Source organism: Orcinus orca, chromosome 4, assembly GCF_937001465.1.
Source record: "Orcinus orca chromosome 4, mOrcOrc1.1, whole genome shotgun sequence".
Lineage (NCBI taxonomy): Eukaryota > Metazoa > Chordata > Mammalia > Artiodactyla > Delphinidae > Orcinus > Orcinus orca.
The window spans coordinates 98,779,994-98,795,883 of record NC_064562.1 but is presented as its reverse complement, the minus strand read 5'-3'; the positions used below and the strand labels follow the sequence as shown (position 1 = coordinate 98,795,883).

The window sequence follows — 15,890 nt, the reverse complement described above, 5'->3', positions numbered from 1 at the left end:
TATCTTCTCAAAAATGAGCCATTAATCATTTTACATTTCAATTTTTTATTATCTATTATGAGATAATCACTCATAATCACTCTGAGATTTTGAGTTGCATTTGTTTATATGTCCCTCGCTTCTAATATGGTGTTTATTTCTGTTATCCTTTTCTGCTCTATTGTTTTCTGCTAGATTCCTTCATCTTTTTCACATTTTTATAATCTATTCTTCAATCATATTCACCTAATCTTTGAGCTTCTTTTATTATTAAGATCTCTTGAAGCTATGTTTATTACAAATGTTATTTAATTTTTTAGGTAAGTGCTCTCAGAATGTAGTGTCTTCATATGCTTTTGCTTTCTGTGTTTACTCTTTTGTAATGTAGGATCATGACTTGTGTCTTTCCTGTTTATCACTCATCTTTTAGTGGAGCCAACTATTTGTTGGTAAAGATTATGGAAATTAGAAAGTGGAGTAAGATGGGGCAGCTCTCAGCTTCAATTAGGTTATGTCATATCAACATAATTATTTTGTTTAAAGAAAAAGCATTTCCAAAAGAATTTGAAAAAGGATACATGTATATGTATAACTGAATCACTTTGTTGTACACCTGAAACTAACACAACATTGTTAATCAACCATACTCCAATATCAAATAAAAAGTTAAAGAAAAAACATTTCTGTGCTTTTGTTGTTTAAAATCTTTGAATCACAGGTTAGTTCTTTACATCTCATCTCTGTGTTGATAGTTTTCTCAGCCTCTTTTCCTCCATCTTCCTGCCTTAAATCTGTTCATCTCCCTCAGTAGAGGGTGGATTGTAGTATTTGTCAGTATGGATTTTAATTTTATTTGTCAATATGGAGTTTTATTTTATTTTTTATTTTATTTGAGTCAATATTGATTTCTATTTTATTTGTCAATTTGGATTTTTATTTGAGGTTGGATTGTAGTATTTGTCAATATGGATTTTTATTTGAGTCTTCCAGGCCATCCTGCAGAGCCTAAAGAAGTCATTCCCAGGACGTGGTCCTAGAGTTCATCACTCTCACCTCTGGTCAATTCTATATCCCTTTCAGAACTATGGTATTTTGTGCTTGCTTCAGCAGCTCATATACTAAAATTGGAATGATACAGAGAAGATTAGCATGGCCCCTGTGCAAGGATGACATGCAAATTCATGAAGAACTATGGTATTTAAGATGGGGGGAAATTAAAGTTTTGCTTAGGGCTTCCCTGGTGGCACAGTGGTTGAGAGTCTGCCTGCTGATGCAGGGGACACAGGTTCGTGTCCTGGTCCGGAAAGATCCCACATGCCGCGGAGCGGCTGGGCCCGTGAGCCATGGCCGCTGAGCCTGCAAGTCCAGAGCCTGTGTGCCACAACGGGAGAGGCCACAACAGTGAGAGGCCCGCATACCACAAAAAAAAAAAAAAAAAAAAGTTTTGTTTAGTTTTTGAAGAGTAATATGCTATAGGAGACCCCCAGAAATAATGGCCTTAAATTTTGGGTGAGATTTGACTTTACCATGTAAATGATGACAATTGTCTACAATGTTTTAGTGAACGCTATGTGTCCGATCTCTGAAATATAGACTGCATATCTACAAAAAGAAAGATCATACAAGCTGTAAATCCCCTATTAAAAGTCCCTCTTGGTTGAGAATTTAATTATTGACTTCTGATGGCTCTATTAAAATTTGATGAGGATTTGGCAAGAAAAGCAGCCCCTCATTGTCTTCAACAAGCTAAGCGCTTATGTTTGAATATCACACAGGGTCCATAGCTTGTGCCCCTAGGAAGCAATTCAAGTCAGAGCATCTATTCTCTGCGTGTTCTCCTGCATACGCTTGCTGAGGATTGGCTCTATGTCATAGGAAATACCTCTGCCATCTTCCTCCATCATTGAAGCTCTCATGCTCACTGCCTTTTAAAAACAGGTGAATAATCAAATTGAATTGTCAGAAGGAGGGCAGAAGCAGGGCAGGTAATATCTGGACATTCCTAGGGACTTTGATGGAAAGTGTTTGAAATTTATACATAATGGGGCTCCTTATTAACGCTAGCTACATGCTACTTTTAAAAACTACCCTGGTGATTGAACTCTTTATCTAGGGAGTCTGTTATGCTATTAACAAAATTCAAACTTGTGTCATAGCTATTTGTATTCTTTATTATTTTTTGCTACTAAATGGACAACAACTTCATGGCAAATATTGTTATAATTCAGCTTGTGTCATTCCTATTAAACCTTTACCCTAATTACTCAATAAAACCTTAATGAATATATGAAATTGTTTTAAAAAATACAACATAGTTATAACAGAAGGAAAGTATAATCCAAGCTGTAATTATCTGATAAAAAATTAAAAGATAAAAGAATATACTATAAAATATAGCCAAAAGGAAAAGAACAAATGTATTTATACAAATTCTATTTTTATGGCAAGATCATGTGTTCTATTTTGTCTGAATATAGAGACTTGAGGAGTATTAGTCAAGAAGCCTATGTTAAACCACAATCACAAATCAATCACAGTATTTTTGTCATTTAACACACAAACAACAATTTTTATTTCTATCTCTTGGCAGATAGCTAAGGTTGGTCAAGGTAGGATACAGTCTCTCCACACATTCATTCACAGACCCATGCTGATTGAGCCTCTACCATCTGTTAATTACATATGGACCATGTGACCTTCTTTTTCATTATAATAGGTGAAAAGTGGCAGTAGCACACTTGCTATCTTATACTTTATTCAGACTTCAGAGATGAAGACCTTCTGCTTAGAACCCATTGACCAAAAGTAGCCACATCACCTCTACTGAATGCATAGGGGCTATAAAATATGGGGTGGGGGAATATAGCTATTTGGATAACTATTTATTTTTTCTATGGATGAAGTGCAATAAAAGCCAATTAAATGCATTTTTTATGGTGTATGTGTGTGAGGTGTGTGTGCATCAACTAACAAATATGTTCCGACAAATACTGTGTCATCTGTTTAGGAATACATTATATACCTAAAATGTGTAAGGTGTGCGTCTGTGGAATACCTGAATAGACAAAGAATGATCCCAAAATTGAGGTGGTGGATTCTGGGAGCAACTGTAGACTTGGGGTTTGCTGTCTGTGACTGATTTGTTACTGATTTTTATGTTTATAATAGTATACTTTTTAGTGCTTGTTATCATTGGTGGACTTGTTTATTGGTTTGGTAGCTCTCTTCTTTTTTTATTATGATATATTTATTTTACTAATTTAAAACATTTTTATATTAATAATGTTTTTTAATTATTTTAAATTTATTATTAGTTTTTTCCTTCTTTTTTTCTCCCTTTTCTTCTGAGCCATGTGGCTGACAGGGCCTTGGTGCTCTGGCCTGTTATCAGGCCAGAGACTCTGAGGTGGGAGAGCTGAGTTCAGTACTTTGGACAACCAGAGACTTCCTGGCCCCAAGTAATATCAATCAGTGAGAGCTCTCCCAGAGATGACCACCTCAAAGTTAAGAATCAGCTCCACACAATGGCCAGCAAACTCCAGTGCTGGAAGCCCCATGCCAAACAATTAGCAAAACAGGAACACAACGCCACCCATTAGCAAAGAGGCAACCTAAAATCATACTAGGTTCACAGACATCCCAAAACACACCACCAGATGCCCTGACCACCAGAATTACAAGATCTAGCCCTACCCACCAGAACAGAGGAACCAGCCCCCTCCACCAGGAAGCCTACAGAAGCCACTGGACCAACTTCACCCACTGGGGGCAGACACCAAAAACAATGGGAATTACGAACCTGCAGCTTGCAAAAAGGAGAGCCCAAATACAGTAAATAAACAAAATGAGAAGACAGAGAAATATGCAGCAGATGAAGAAGCAAGGTAAAAACCCACCAGACCAAACAAATGAAGAGGAAACAGGCAGTCTACCTGAAAAAAGAATTCAGAATAATGATATTAAGGATGATTGAAAATCTTGGAAATAGAATGGAGAAAATACAAGAAATGTTTAACAAGGACCTAGAAGAACTAAGGAGCAAACAAACAATGATGAACAACACAATAAATGAAATTAAAAATTCTCTAGAAGGAATCAACATCAGAATAACTGAGGCAAAAGAACAGATAAGTGACCTGGAAGATAAAATATTGGAAATAACTACTGCAGAGAAGACTAGAAAAAAATTTAAAAAAAATTATAAAAAAAAGAATGAAAAGAGGGGCTTCCCTGGTGGCACAGTGGTTGAGAATCTGCCTGTTAATGCAGGGGACACGGGTTCGAGCCCTGGTCCGGGAAGATCCCACATGCCATGGAGGAACTAGGCCCGTGAGCCAGAACTGCTGAGCCTGTGTGTCTGGAGCCTGTGCTGCGCAACGAGAGGCCGCAATAATGAGAGGCCCGTGCACCGCAATGAGGAGTGGTCCCCACTTGCCACAACTAGAGAAAGCCCTCACACAGAAACGAAGACCCAACACAGCCATAAATAAATTAATTAATTAAAAAAAAAAAGAATGAAAAAAATTGAGGACAGTCTCAGAGACCTCTGGGACAATATTAAATTCACCAACATTCGAATTATAGGTGTCCTAAAAGAAGAAGAGAAAAAGAAAGTGTCTGGTCTGAGAAAATATATGAAGAGATTATACTGGAAAACTTCCCTAACATGGGAAAGGAAACAGTCAATCAAGTCCATGAAGTGCAGAGAGTCCCGTACAGGATAAATCCAAGGAGAAGCACGTCAAGATACATATTAATCAAACTATCAAAAATTAAACACAAAGAAAACATATTAAAAGCAGCAAGGGGAAAAAAAAGGAGCAAGGGAAAAACAAATGTAACATACAAGGGAATCCCCATAAGGTTACCAGCTGATATTTCAGCAGAAAGTCTGCAAGCCAGAAGGGAGTGGCAGGACATATTTAAAATGATAAATGGAAAAACCTACAACCAAGATTACTCTACCCAGAAAGGATCTCCTTCAGATTCTACAGATAAATTAAAACCTTTACAGACAAGCAAAAGTTAAGAGAATTCAGCACCAACAAACCAGCTTTACAACAAATACTAAAGGAACTTCTCTAGGCAGGAAACACAAGAGAAGAAAAAGACCTACAATAATAAACCTCAAACAATTAAGAAAATGGTAATGGGAACATACATATCGATAATTACCTTAAATGTAAATGGAGTAAATGTTCCAACCAAAAGACACAGACTGGCTGAATGGATATAAAAATAAGACCCATACATATGCAGTCTACAAGAGACCCACTTCAGACCTAGGGACACATACAGACTGAAAGTGAGAGGATGGAAAAATATATTCCATGCAAAAGGAAATCAAAAGAAAGCTGGAGTAACAATTCTTATATCAGACAAAATAGACTTTAAAATAAAGATTATTAAAAGAGAAAAAGAAGGACACAACATAATGATCAAGGGCTCAATCCAAGAAGAAGATATAACAATTGTAAATATTTACGCACCCAACATAGGAACAACTCAAGACATAAGGCAAATGCTAACAGCCATAAAAGACAAAATGGACAGTAAGACAATCATAGTAGTGGACTTTAACACCCCACTTTCACCAATGGACAGATCAACCAAAATGAAAATAAACAAGGAAACACAAGCTTTAAATGACACACTAAAAAATAGAATTTAATTGATATTGATAGAACATTCCATCCAAAAAAAAAAAAATAGAATACATGTTCCTCTCAAGTGCTCATGGAATATTCTCCAGGATAGATCATATCTTGGGTCACAAACCAAGCCTTGATAAATTTAAGAAAATTGAAATCATAGCAAGTAACTTTCCTAACAACAATGCTGCGAGACTAGATATCAATTACAGGAAAAAAATACAAACACATGGAGACTAAACAATACACTACTAAATAACCAAGAGATCAATGAAGAAATCAAAGAGGAAATCAAAAAATACCTAGAAACAAATGACAGTGAAAACACGATGGCCCAAAACCTATGGGATGCAGCAAAAGCAGTTCTAAGAGGGAAGTTTATAGTCATACAAACCTACCTCAAGATACAAGAAAAATCTCTAAAAAAACAACCTAGCCATACACTTAAAGCAATTAGAGAAAGAAAAACAAAAAAACCCCAAAGTTAGCAGAAGGAAAGAAATCATAAAGATCAGATCAGAAATAAATGAAAAAGAAATGAAAAAAACAATAGCAAAGATCAATAAAACTAAAAGCTGTTTCTTTGAGAAGATAAACAAAATTGATAAACCAATAGCCAGACTCATGAAGAAGAAAAGAGAGAAGACTCAACTCAATAGAATTAGAAATGAAAAAGAAGTAACAACTGACACTGCAGAAATACAAAGGATCAGGAGAGATTACTAAAAGCAACGATATGCCAATAAAATGGACAACCTGGAAGAAATGGACTAATTCTTAGAAAAGCACAACCTTCTGATACTGACCAGGAAGATATAGAAAATATAAACAGACAAATCACAAGCACTGAAATTGAAACTGTGATTAACAATCTTCCAACAAACAAAAGTGCAGGACCAGATGGCTTCACAGGCGAATTCTATCAAACATTTAAAGAAGAGCTAACACCGTTCCTTCTCAAAATCTTCCAAAATATAGCACAGAGAGAAACACTGCCAAACTCATTCTATGAGGTCAACATCACCCTGATACCAAAACACAACAAAGATGTCACGAAAACAGAAAACTACTGGCCAATATCATTGATGAATACAGATGCAAAATTTCTCAACAAAATACTAGCAAACAGGATCCAACAGCACATTGAAAGGATCATATGCCATGATCAAGTGGGGTTTATCCCAGGAATGCAGATTATTTAATATATGCAAATCAATCAATGTGATACACCATATTAACAAATTGAAGGATAAAAACAATATGATAATCTCAATAGATGCAGAAAACACTTTTGACAAAATTCAACATTTATGATAAAAACTCTCCGGAAAGTAGGCATAGAGGGAACCTACTTCACCACAATAGAGGCCATATATGACAAACCCACAGCCAACATGGTTCTCAATGGTGAAAAACTGAAAGCATTTCCACTAAGATCAGGTGCAAGACAAGGTTGCCCACTCTCACCACTCTTATTCAACATAGTTTTGGAAGTTTTAGCCACAGCAATCAGAGAAGAAAAAGAAATAAAGGGAATCCAAATCGGAAAAGAAGTAGAACTGTCACTGTTGGCAGATGAAATGATACTATGCATAAAGAATCCTAAAGATGCTCCCAGAACACTACTAGAGCTAATCAATGAATTTGGTAAAGTAGCAGGATACAAAATTAATGCACAGAAATCTCTTTCATTCCTATATATTAATGATGAAAAATCTGAAAGAGAAATTAAGGAAACACTCCCATTTACCATTGCAACAAAAATAATAAAATACCTAGGAATAAACCTACCTAAGGAGACAAAAGACCTGTGTGCAGAAAACTACAAGACACTGATGAAAGAAATTAAAGATGATACAAATAGATGGAGAGATATACCATGTTCTTGGATTGGAAGAATCTACATTGTGAAAATGATTATACAACCCAAAGCAATCTACAGGTTCAGTGCAATCCCTATCACACTACTAATGGCATTTTTCACAGAACTAGAAAACAAATTTCACAATTTGTATGGAAACACAAAAGACCCCGAATAGCCCAAGCAATCTTGAGAAAGAAACATGGAGCTGCAGGAATCAGGCTCCATGACTTCAGACTACACTACTAAGCTACAGCAATCAACAGTATATTACTGGCACAGGAAGAGAAATATAGATCAATGGAACAGGATTGAAAGCCCAGACATAAACCCAAGCACATATGGTCACCTTATTTTGCTAAAGGAGGAAAGAATATACAAGGAAGAAAAGACAGCCTCTTCAATAAGTGGTGCTGTGAAAACTGGACAGCTACATGTAAAAGAATGAAAATAGAACACTTCCTAACACCACACAGAAAAATAAACTCAGAATGGATTAAATACCTAAATGTTAAGGCCAGATGCTATAAAACTCTTAGAGGAAAACTTAGAAAGAATACTCCTTGACATAAATCACAGCAAGATCCTTTTGACCCAACTCCTAGAATAATGGAAATAAAAACAAAAATATACAAATGGGACCCATTAAAACGTAAAAGCTTTTGCACAGCAAAGGAAACCGTAAACAAGACTAAAAGACAACCCTCAGAATGGGAGAAAATATTTGCAAACAAAGCAACTGACAAAGGATTAATCTCCAAAATTTACAAGCAGCTCATGCAGCTCAATATTAAAAAAGAAACAACCCAATCCAAAAATGGGTGGAAGACCTAAATAGACATTTCTCCAGAGAAGACATACAGATGGCCAAGAGGCACATGAAAAGATGCTCAACATCACTAATCATTAGAAAAATGCAAATCAAAAGTACAATGAGGTATCACCTCACACCTGTCAGAATGGCCATCATTGAAAAATCTACAAACAATAAATGCTGGAAAGGGTGTGGAGAAAAGGGAACCCTCTTGCATTGTTGGTGGGAATGTTAGTTGATACAGCTACTATGGAGAACAGTATGGAGCTTCCTTAAAAAACTAAAAATAGAACTACCATACGACCCAGCAATCCCACTACTGGGTGTATACCCTGAGAAAACCACAATTCAAAAAGAGTCATGTACTACAATGTTCATTGCAGCTCTATTTACAATAGCCAGGACATGGAAGCAACCTAAGTGTCCACTGACAGATGAATGGATAAAGAAGATGTGACACATATATACAATGGAATATTAGTCAACCATAAGAAGAAATGAAACTGAGTTATTTGTAGTGAGGTGGATGAACCTAGTGTCTGTCATACAGAGTGATGTAGGTCAGAAAGAGAAAAACAAATACTCTATGCTCACACATATATATGGAATTAAACAAAAAGTGGTTCTGATGAATCAGCAGCAGGACAGGATTAAAAACGCGATGTAGAGAATGGACTTGAGGACACTGGAAGGCTAAGCTGGGACGAAGTGGGACAGTAGCATTGACATACATACACTACCAAATGTAAAACAGACAGCTAGTGTGAAGCAGTTGCATAGCACAGGGAGATCAGCTTGGTGCTTTGTGACCACCTAGATGGGTGGGATAGGGAGGGTGCAAGTGAGATCCAAGAGGGAGGGGATATGGGGATATATGTATAATTATAGCATATTCACTTTGTTGTACATCAGAAACTACCACAACATTGTAAAGCAATTATAGTGAAATAAGGATGTTAAAAATATAAAAAATAAAAATATAAAGACCCGTAATATGTATATTAAAATAAATCTGGGCTTCCCTGGTGGTGCAGTGGTTGAGAATCTGCCTTCCAATGCAGGGGACACCGGTTCGACCCCTGGTCTGGGAAGATTCCACATGCCGTGGAGCAACTAGGCCCGTGAGCCACAATTACTGAGCCTGTGCGTCTGGAGCCTGGGCTCCACAACAAGAGAGGCCGCGATAGTGAGACGCCCATGCACCGCGATGAAGAGTGGCCCCTGCTCGCTGCAACTAGAGAAAGCCCTCGCACAGAATCGAAGACCCAACACAGCCATAAATAAATAAATAAAATTAAAAAAAAAAAAAACTATGGCATTAATTGAACCATACACATGACTTACAAATTATACAAATGCTCTTTTCTAAATACAAACATATGGCTCTTAGAAATCTACTGCAGGTGCTTTTACCACATTGTATTATTTTGGCTTCATTTTTTTATTATTCCTTTGAATATAAGAATTAAAATATTAGATTAAAATTTTATATTTTTTAATAAAATAGCTTAGAAAATCACATCTATGTTTCATCAGTTTATAATAGAGTTATCGTGGCAAGCAAGAATATTTTCTGCAGTGTGGAAACAAGTCATTTTTCTTCCTTATTTTACTATTTTTCCAAAGAACAATACAAAATAATACATGGTGAACCAAATATCTTATGATGTATTGCTGTAAAATTCTCACCACAGTCACCAAAATGTTCAAGAAATGAGCAGAAGTTCAAGATATGAGAATGTCTGGGTAACTTTGTAAGTAACTCAGTAATAGCTAGAATATAAATAAAACTTGCTATTTTAGGTTGTTGTCCTGACACTTTCAAATTACGTTCGTACCTTGTGAAGTACATCTAAAGTTTTTATACGTAGATTTAGAAAGCATTAGAGATTAGGTTAATTGTACTAAATGTATAAATTTATTTGGATATAATTATATATTTTAACATAATTTCTTCCCATCTGAGAACATGGGATGACTTTTCTTTTGTGCAGATCTCATTTTGTCTTTCAATAAATGTACTCTCACTTTGTTCATATACATTCTCTGTCTTTCTTATTAAATTTATGGGTAAGCATTTCATAAAGTTTCCTGATTTTGTTTTGTTGGATTAGCTGTTGTTGTTTGTTCTGAATAGATTAATTTTCCCATTTTTTTCATCAGTGTTTACTGCTAAATTTAAGACAACCTACTGATTTTGTAATCATTAATTTTATATCAAGTCACTTTATCAAGTAACCTAACTCATTTCAGTAGTTTGAGAACAAAGATGAGGGTTGTAGGTATAAATCATATTATCACAAGGAAACATAATTTTCTCTCTTTTACAAAGTTGGTATTGATTGATTTCTGCATTCCTATATTGCTAAAAACTCAAGAAAACGTTACATAATATGATGAGAGTTGGATTCATATTAACTTATTTGTTTTAAATAATTTTAGAATTTTGTCCTGTAGGATAATGTTTGCTCTAGGGTTCTGGTAAATGGTTTAATAATTTTTTTCCTTCTATTTCTGTTATACCCATACTTTTCATTCAGAATGAATTTTGATATTACCAAATGCCTTATTGGAACCTATGAGTAGAATGTTTCACTTTTTTCTCCTTGAATGTGTTAAGGTAAAAATATATATAATTTTTTTGAGTCACACTTTGATTAATGGAATAAACCCTGTTTAGTAATTTTACATTATATTTTCATGCATTGCTTGCTTCTATTTGTTCATATTTTATTTAGGATATATATTTTTATATTCATAAACAATTTCTCTTTCTTTCTGTCTTTTCTCTCATTTTTTCTCTCTCTTTTCCTTTTTAAGATTGGAAATTTAAATCAAGCTGGTCTCATAAAATAAACTGGAGAATTCTTTGCCTCTTTTTATATCTTGAAATAATTTAAATAAACTGAGAATGAGGTTATCTAATGGTTGGCTAAAACTTAGTTGATCCAGGTCCCTTATAGTGTAGCTTTTAAACACATATTCTGTTCTTTATATTGAAATGCATCCTTTCAATTTTTCTACTTCTTGAATCAATTTTAATAATTTGTTTTTGTTAGAAATCATCCATTTCCTCAAAATTTTTAAAATGTGTTCTATAAGGTTTAATGAGGAATGATGTTTAATGATTTGATTTCTCCTATATCTTTTTTATTTCTCCTTTTTCACTCCCATTCATGTATGTTTACTTTCTCCCCCTTTTAATAAATTTCACTTGACTTAAAAGTATGAGCTTCTGCATTTATGTATACTGAAGACTATTTTTTTCTTAAATTTTATTCTATCTTTATTAAATTCATCTACCTATTTTATTTGGTTTACCTTGTTAAATTATGGAGTTCATTGCCTAATTGTTTAAAAGAAGTAAGCCAATTAAATTTGGGCATTTCCCTTTCTTATAATGATGGTATTTAAAACTATAAATTTATTCTTGGTACATAAGCCTCATCCCAGAGGTTTTGATATGAAGTGTTCTCATATTTATTGCTTTCTATATATTTTTAAATTTTCCATTGGATTATTCAAAAGTATTCTAGAACTACATTTCTGAATTCAAAAGTAGTTAGGATTTTTCAGTCATCATATTATTTAGTTCTATTTTTTGGGATGACCAAAAACAAGGCCTAAAAATGTTCAGCTTTATAATTTGTAAAGATTCATTTTATGAATTTATTTGTGAGTTCTAGTATGTGAGCTGTTTTGTAAATTTTCCACAGACTTAAAAAAGTATTTGCATCCTGTATGAAATAGCCATGATTCTAGGTATTCCTATTAAATTGATTTTATTAATTACATTTTTGTTCTGTTAATATTTATTTCCTTTTGGATCACTCAAAGAGATTATTGAAATCTACAATTCTTATTTTATTAAAAAAATTTGGGGGGGGCATTTCCAAGTTTTTCATTTATATATTTATCTGCTGTTTGCTCTATAAGGATTTTTAACTCTTTTATCATCTACATGTTTTCAAATGATCAAAAAATAATCCTGTCTGTTCTTCTTAATGCTTTAGCTAGGCTTAAATTTTAGCTTGTCTATATATATTTCCTACTCATTATTACTGTGTGCCTTTGGCCAATATCTCCTCGCTCATTTTATTTCATTTCAATCTCCTTTTATTTTTTCATATTAATTTTTTCTCTTCTTGTTGCTTTTCTTAAGAGCATAGGACTCAACAGCATTTTTATGACCTACCGTCTCTTTGTTTTAAATGGAAGAATTCAATGTATTCACATTCAAAGATGATATATAGACAATTATACTTTGTACATCTCACATAACCTTTTTTTTTTTTTACTTCATTAGCTGCTCATTTTGTTTTTCCATATTTTTGCTGGTTGGATAACACCTTTTTTCCAAGGGAAAACCCTTGTGTTTTACTCAACTATATTTTGAGGGGAGGGCAGTAGTAACAAACAACCTAATATTCCCATGTTTTAGCAACAGCCAAAAAATAACCATAGTTTATAATCTCACTGTATGTCATGTTCTTAGTTTCTGTTCGGTAAACAATTTTGTTCAAAGAAAAACATTTAATGAAGGCAATATTAATCCATTTAGAAGTTGTGCCTGAAGGGTGATGGCCTTGCCAATCTAGGCCATTTTTATTTCCTTATCATGTTTACATAAGCAAGAGTCTACCAAATATTTAGGACTGTATAACATGAGTGACTGTCTTCCAGTCTCTTATAATAGATCAACTGCCACCACTGATGTCTCATATTTTAGACCTGTTTTTCTTTTTTTAGGAGCAATTCCATTTTACTCAGCTTTGCTGCAGCACAATCACAGATAATCAGTGTCCTCAAAGAAAAAAACATTTAATTCTCACACACAATTTATGTGGGCAGCTACAGATCAGTTTCAGCAGCCCTACCATATGAGTCTGCTTATATTATTACCCAGGCTGAAGAAATAGCTCTTATTTGGAATATGTTATCCTAGTGGCATAAGGAAGAAAGCAAAAGAGAGAGCTGAACCACACCCTGTACTTAAAGCTTTTGTTCTAAGAGGGGTATGTTGGATATACTCTGATTCCATTGGTCAAAGTTAGTCAAATGGTGAAGTAAACCATCAGTGGGGCAAGGATGTAAAAATGTACCCACAGAAGGAGTTGCAAGTCACATGGCAATAGGAGGTGATATCTAATCTTCTTATAAGGAATAGAAGGACTTAATACTCAAGGACAGTACTGTGCTTTATGCCATCACCTCATTAATTTTAAAGTCATCCTTTACCTTTCCTTCAGTGGCTACCACTCTTTCCATCCACACTTAATTATACATACCTTTTTACTAATATTTTCTAACAAGAAAATTATGTCTCTCTTCTTACCATCACCCCTCCTTCAACTCACACTCATAAAATAAAACTACAATAAAATTTTTGAGACACTTTCTTTTGCTCTATCATAGAAATGGTATCATGAAAGGATTCTAATTACTTTTTCTTACTTGTCTATAGATATTAGTCCATTCGTTTTTGGTTTTATGTGCTGCACTAATTCTAGTATGATTCTTTTTCATTTATAGGTAATGCATTTAGTTCCAGAGGCTTGTAAGAAATATTCTGTATCTTTAGAATGGAAAGATTTTATCAGGATATGCTTTGTGATACTTCTTTTCTCAACAATCATTCCTGAAATTCAATGAACCATTTAATTTGCAGGCTTAAATCTTTCTTTATATCAGAAGAATTTTTTCTAGTATCTTTGATCAGATGTTGCTTGTTTTCCATCTGTATCTTTTTTCTTCTCATGACTAGCATAACTATGTATCCCCATTTGCCACACACAGCCCTTGTTCATACCTGTGGTTTCAGCAAATTTATTGATATCCATCCTCTTTTACTCTGAAAAGTGTCCAACTTTGATAATAAATAATATGGTCAGCCTACCTATAAATCTTACTATTTGCATACTGAACTCCTGAAACTATTCTCTAAAAACCTTACCTTTTCCCTCATAATATTCACATGTCAAATAAACTGTTGCCTCCAAAGTGTATCTACACCATTTTCCATGAGGCTGCAGTTATCCCACCAAAGGTGGAGTAAACTTCTCATCTCTTGACTTTGGGCTCAGCTATATACTTCTTTTGTCCAATGGGATGTCAGCAGATGTGATTAAAGCAAAACATTAATTGTACTTGTGTAATGGGACTTGCATCTTGTTCCTCTTCAATCATCATGGGAAGACTATGTCCCAACTAGCACACTGGTCAAAGGAGAATGAACCACGTCAGGATCAAACCTGGAGCAATCTGTAATTTGGAGTGAAGTTCAGATAAGCTCTGCCCACAGCAGTCAATGACTCCCAGATAACTGATGGATGTAAGAGCAATAATAAATATCAGCAAAACTAACAGATTCACTCTATATTTTTACTGTGTACTCCAAAATATTTCGTATTTAATATTTTAGATCACTAAGTTTTCTCAACAGTAAAAATCATAATTTATTTCATCCACTATGTTTTTTTCAAGAAGGGAAATCATGTTTCTTAATCACCAGGAAAAAAATGTTCTACCAAGTCTCTTTTACTAAGCATGTTTCCTCTTTGTTCTAGCTAATTTCTAAACTCTAGTTCTTGAACCCTTTTAAATAGTATGCTATTTTTCTTTGTCATCTCATTTGGGTTTATGTCTTAGTTATGGAATATTATTGATTTTAGTCCCAGAAATGTCAGAAAATGAAATTATCTCTTTTCTTTCATGTAGTGTTGTAGAAGCAAGAAAGATGCAAGGCAGTCTCTGATGTGGCACCTGGAGAGAGTCTGCTGGTAGAGTGGTCCCCCACTACACATCTAAGATAAAACTTAGGAAGCCTTGAGCCAACCTCAATCAGATCACTCAATCAACTTTATTTTTTTCCTTCTTCTCAAGAATCTAAGAGACTAAATACATTCCATAATGGCCAGTGCTAAAATTCAATAAGAAATACAGAGATTTCTAAGGGCCAAACACTTCCAGTATTGATTAACAATTCCCATTTATAGCTAGAACATTAGGGTTTACACAAAAAGGCAAAACTCCCAACTGGCTTACTCCAGGGGACTCCCATAGAACCCAAGGCTTTGTATGCCCTTAAGATATTTACACTCTAACACCCATTCAGAAGACACAGAATAATCAATATTATTTTTTAAATCGGGGGAAAGAAGGTATGTACAGATTGTGATTTTCCTCTTCACAGTCTCTCACATCCATATAACTCTTTTATATCATTCATCTCACCCTTTTGTATGACACTATTAATCTACTTTTCTCAAAATCAAAGTTCTTGAAATCATCTTGCTGCTTTTTTTGTTGCTGTTGTTAATTACCTTTAATATTTTCTACGTTCACATTCACTTATCAAGCCTCTCCCCTGGGATTTTCATCCTCACCACTCTATGGAATCGTCTCTCACCAATTGTCCAATAATCTCCATGTCCATAAATCCAATGGGGACTTTTCAGTCCACTATTCAACTGATATGTAAGCAGCATTCTCCATCGTTGATTATGCTCTCTTTTTAAATCTTTACTTCCTTCAGCATCTAGGAGGCCAAAATTGTTGGTCTTCTCTTTTGTTTCCTTTTAAGTTC

The 15,890-nt window shown here is 34.5% G+C and overlaps 1 non-coding gene across 1 annotated transcript; it reads left to right on the top strand.

Moving 5' to 3' along the window:
* The first annotated feature begins 1,073 nt into the window (after positions 1-1,073).
* On the top strand, positions 1,074-1,180 carry LOC117200082 (U6 spliceosomal RNA). The gene has a single exon (XR_004481518.1). It is a non-coding gene; the product is annotated as a U6 spliceosomal RNA (small nuclear RNA).
* The last annotated feature ends 14,710 nt before the right edge of the window (positions 1,181-15,890 follow it).